Source organism: Ruditapes philippinarum, unplaced genomic scaffold (assembly GCF_026571515.1).
Source record: "Ruditapes philippinarum isolate M1 unplaced genomic scaffold, ASM2657151v2 ctg19090_1_1_1_1, whole genome shotgun sequence".
NCBI classification, from domain to species: Eukaryota; Metazoa; Mollusca; class Bivalvia; order Venerida; family Veneridae; genus Ruditapes; species Ruditapes philippinarum.
The window spans coordinates 455-5987 of record NW_026865691.1 but is presented as its reverse complement, the minus strand read 5'-3'; the positions used below and the strand labels follow the sequence as shown (position 1 = coordinate 5987).

General features: G+C 30.4%; 1 long non-coding RNA gene across 1 annotated transcript; it reads right to left on the bottom strand.

The window, feature by feature from the left end:
* Window positions 1-379: 379 nt before the first annotated feature.
* Window positions 380-2654, bottom strand: LOC132730000 (uncharacterized). The gene is made up of 3 exons (XR_009625708.1): window positions 2216-2654; window positions 1644-1720; window positions 380-1430 (listed from the first exon to the last, which is right to left on the bottom strand). It is a non-coding gene; the product is annotated as an uncharacterized LOC132730000 (long non-coding RNA).
* Window positions 2655-5533: the final 2879 nt, after the last annotated feature.

Here is a 5533-nt window from a genome sequence, read left to right as displayed (position 1 = left end):
GATTTTATACCTTTAGTGTATTAAAAAGGTTTTTAATTTCCTGTAATTTTATTTTGTGATTATGCTTCAAAGCAGTCAATGACCGTGAATTTTCTTTTCATATTTTGATTTCCTTGAAATCATTTTTCTCATCTGAAGGCATGCAACTTTAATATGGTGATACATTAATTACATTCCATGAAAATGTTTAAAGATATAAAATATCTCATGACATGTTTGTTCATTTTACATTACAAATTTAATTCAACAAACATAAAGTCTTCACAAAAAGTAGTATGCAATCGTACCTATATTACATACGAATGTATGTAATATTTTTCTTGTTTATTGGCGACTCAGGGCTATTTTGGGCCTTTTTGATAAATAGTAAATAGAGAATCATAACCCAGCAAACACAAGACGTTATACTGACGTCAGATTTAAGTCAGGTTCTGACGTCGGATGACGGTCGGAAAAACGGTTGGATTTGAAAGTTTTTTTGACGTAATAATCTGACGTCAGGTAGACGTCAGAATCTAACCATTATTTAACCTTTTTCTGACCAAAATCAGACCATTATCTAACCATTTTCCGACCTCAATCTGACCATTTTCCGACCTCAATCTGACCATTTTCCGACCTAAATCTAACCAGTTTCTAACCATTTTCCGACCTAAATATTAACCCTTTTCTGCCCTAAATCTGATCATTTTCTGACCTTCATCTGATCATTCCCCTAATCTATTTTGTTTCACCACGTCATAAATATTTTCTGGCTAATCCTGATTTGATCGAATTAAATGTAACTCATTCTATTAAGTAACTTTCCCTCCAATGAAATGTATAACAGAAAACTAAAAGCAAAAATATGTTTTATGCTTTTTTAATTTAATATAAAAGTTGCAATTTTAAGCTGATACATACAATTTTAGTAAATTCTGCAAGGTTAAATAATTTTCATAAATTAAACAAAATAAAACATAAAATAAGTTAATTACAAAACAAAAAGTATTACAAAAACAATGACATAAATAACTAAGAAAACATGTACAAATATTAAAGAACAAAACAATGTATGCACATTTCTATCAAAGTTTGCCCTATCAAATAAAATAATGAAAATATTATAATTTTAAGAAAAGTTAAAAGATTCTGATAATTATGTTTCAAGCAATTAATGACAGATTTTCAGTATTTTACTATATTTCTACAGCATTTCTAAAACATTTCGTGCCATTTTGCATATTTTGACCTCCTTTGATAATTGTCAGTAATGTATAAATTGCTGCCTTTTAGTTACTTCACAAAGTTATACTTTTAGATATACATGAGAATTAGCACGAATTTTGAGGTGTGATGCTTTTAGATATGACCTTCTTTCAGCACCCCTCGTCTGTCCGGAGGATATGGAGCGTTTGTAGCGTCCAATAGCGTGTGTGACATCATTTTCACTGAAAAAAAAAGAAATTTATGAAACATGTAAAAATAACAAGCAAAAATGTTTTCATGGTTATCTAAACTTAATGAACAATTTTGCCAACTTTTTATAAGAGAGCTTTAACAAAAATTAAAAGTAAACATAAATACTGAACATTTAAAAAGCCGCTTTTAAACTCCAGTTTAGTATGGACTAAAGTATGTAATAGAGTTTACAAAAATCTTACTTTCATATGTTTCTTTTTACATATTCACGTGTTTCCGTCCCTCCGACCTTTGAGAGCATGTCCAACACTTTAACTACCTGAAAAGAAAATTATATTCTAACTTATGTATATATTCTACGTTTGAAATAGAACAGTTACGCAAGTCTTAAATATTTCATAGTTTTAAATTAAAGATTTAATGCCGAAATGTCTGGAACCAAAACGTCTTGGGTTATTTGGGACCGGAACGTTTTGGGTTATTTGGGACCGAAACGTCTTGGTCCGAAACGCTCGAAATCGAACAAATTCATTCTCAATTCTCAGATTTTAACTGACAAAAACATCACAGTTTAAGAAAAATATGAAAACTAAGCATTCTCTTTGGTACTACTGAAAGGCATATTATAAACTCTTCACAAGCAGAGTTAAAACATGTCAATTTTAAAAAGATTTATTATTAGACATTATCGCGAATTTGAGTGACATTTTACTTCAGCTGTTCAAATAATGATAATTAAATTTAAGAGTGCTTGCAATCATGCAATTATTTATCAAATACAAAGTAGAAATAAATCTAAATAAATTGAACTGACCTTTTTGTTCAAGAAAATCTATAATATTCACTTTATCAATGCATCCCGATTCCTGACCGACAGCCAAAACGTAACGCCTACAAATTTGAATTTCCATCCACGTGACTTTAGATTCGAATTATAGGTTAATTATGTTTTCTTTCCCTTTTCAGTCACTATGATTAAATGTTAAAGCACTATTAAAAAACTCGTGATTTTGATACATATAATGTACCACAAATGAAAATATTACAACGTTAAATGATTGGAACTTGTAAACAGATCTGTGGCTATAAATAGATTTCATAACAATAACACATGTAACTTGCCTATATACAGCGCCACCTATATGTTTTATTAGGTTGCAGCGCCGCGATCTTGGTCTGTATTTATATAACAACACTTCATTTGTAATCCAAATAACATTTGAAAAAAGTTTAAATGATTACAACAGCGAATAAATATTATTTTTTGTTATTTTTTTACCTACCGTCAGGACACTGACCAGAACCTGAGTTAGTACGACGTCAAAAAGAAACGTCTATTAGACATCGGTATTTTAACGTCAGATTTACGTCGTATTTTGGTTGCCGACGTCGTGACCAAAATCTAACATTAATCCGACGTTATTTTAACGTCATGTGTTTGCTGGGAAGTAACGCAAGTAAGTAACAATACTATCAGGTTTACACGCAAAGTTGCAAGTTATATGTAATGCTATTTAAAATTGTTCTACACAAAGAACAAAATCTGACTGATGATGAATATGCTTATAGTTAAATAAGCATAAAATGTAAACGTCATGTTAATGCGCGTGACAATTAGATTCTGCAGACATTTTCACAAAAAATCTTACGATTTATCTTAAGTTTTTCACTTACGATAATCGTAAGTTAAATCTTAAGTCATTTTCACAAAGCCACTCGTAAGTTAAAATTTTATCTTAAGATAAAAAATTCACTTACGATAAATCTTACGACAAAAACATCCCTAGCAACGTTCATTTGATAGTGATGTGCATGCTCTATATTTGATTCCGGTTTTAAAATCAAGTAATCAAGAGCTTGAAATATCTATTGAACACAATCAAATTTCATTAAGAACAAAAAAATGATTCAAACTGATATAATTTATATCTTGATTGAAGATAATTATATATATCTAAAAGATTCAGAAAGAAGGTCTACTATGTTATAAATAAAAAGGTACCACTAGTACATGCTGGCAATGAAATCGAACTCACCAATTGTACAAATTATAAGTTTTCAATAATACTAGTCTACAGTATAGTTCACATTATTTTAAACTATTCATAACCCTCTCCATCGTGACGTCATCAAGTCATGACGTCACAAATGTATATGTTGAAAAATAATTATACCTCAATTTGTGTTATTTATAGCATATTGTTTGCTTAATATTTAGTTGTCCTCCAACTTTTTGTTTGTTTTTATTCAGTTTAGGTAAGAGATACATGATATTTTACCCTTAAGAGAGAAAAAAATTACACTTACGAACGGGGAAGACCTATCGTAAAGTTACGACAGATTTTGCACTTAAGATTTTCTTAAGATTTTTTGTGAAAAGGAAATTTATCGTAAGATTTCTCTTACGACAAAAAATTGTCGTAAGATTTTTTGTGAAAATGTCTGCAGGATTTTCATTCTAAATTGTGATTTTTGTTTATCAAACTTTATAGAAATTTATGATACGGCAATTCCAGAAAAATATATACCTTTTCAAAGTCTCTCTTTTGAGGACAGAAGAACCTATTCGTCACCTTCACGAGTTTCAGTGTTTGTCAGTTACTCTTTACAAAAAAATAGACTGAAAACATTACCTTAAGCCTTTTTACACCACTCGCGTTATAGTGTAATCCTTTCCGTAGCATTGTTTTATTTTAACTCTTTCTCTCATTGAGAGCAAATTTATTTCTTATCAATTTCGCCATTGTGAAATAGAATAAATCACATTTTACTACATAGGATAAGATGAGCAATACTTTAAACATCTTCAAAACGAAACCAAAATATTATTTTTCGGTGCACTATTGCAATACAAGTAAGTGTTATTGCTTTAAGGAACAATCAGTTTTTTTCACAATCTCTTTGTGAAAGATCAACAATGAAACAGTAAATTGTAGAAAGAGAACGGTAGGCATGTTGCTTTGCATTTGCAACAGATTCATAATTCTGCTTTAAACTGTAGTCCCTTTTTTCGACTTGGAACTGGTGCCAGAATTGACAATTGAAGAAAATGGCAAGATTTACGCCATAAATAATAACCATATAAACATATTAAGGTAGGATTTTGCTGTCTGTACCCCCGATTGATGTAAACCTGACCTATTAATCATGGCGTAGACCAAATAACGCCAGAAAACGAAATTAGCTTGCAACCGAAGCCCGCTCTAATACAAGCAACTTCCAAGGTTATGCAAAGTGTTTGATAAAACGGCTTATAAACTGACGAAGATCCAATATTCTGTGGAAAGCTTATATTTTTCCCCGTAGACTGGTGCATATCCCAAAGATATTGATACAGAAATAAAATATTTACGGCTATTTTCTTTTCCGAATCGAGCAATATTTGTCTTGGAAATGATGCCAAAAATGACGTCAATGTCACGTGGTATGGCCACACTGAGTCTGGACTGTAGCAGAATTTACAATCTGACCTGTGTGTTATCAGGTCTGTGGTGTTAAATCATAGTAGAGTGGTTACTAGAGGCAGTATTTATTTATTGATCCTGTTGATAAGAAATTTTCAGGGATATTACTCATTTAATTATATTACATTAAAAAGCTTAATATATGAGTTTAGTTCATACCCAAATTTAACACAGTGAAATATATTCTATGCAAAAGTCATCACAACATCATTATATAATATGTTTTAAGTTTTAGTTTTGTTGTGGAGTTTTTTTCATCAATTAATGATTATGTATGTTTATGTTTGTACAAACAATATTTTAGTTTTGAAAATTAACAATGAATAAAAGCAGCAAAGTAATTGTTGATCACTTAATAATCAATTTATTATATACCTGTCATCTGCAGAAATTTCTCCAAATTCAGAAATCTGTCTAGTAAAATGTTCTAAGTTCAATTTCTGGTTAACAAATAAGTCTAAGTACATAATTCCTGTTAACAAATAACTGACAAAATTCTAAGTCCTAAAACCCGTCTAAATTATTGCTCATCCCATATTTTCCGCCTAAGCCTTAGGCGGAATATGAAATTGCTTAGCAGGATTTTTTACAAAATTCCGTGTCCGTCTTAAATTAGCAGGAAAATCTTATATACACGGAAATTTTAAGCGTTTTCCTGCTTATATTAG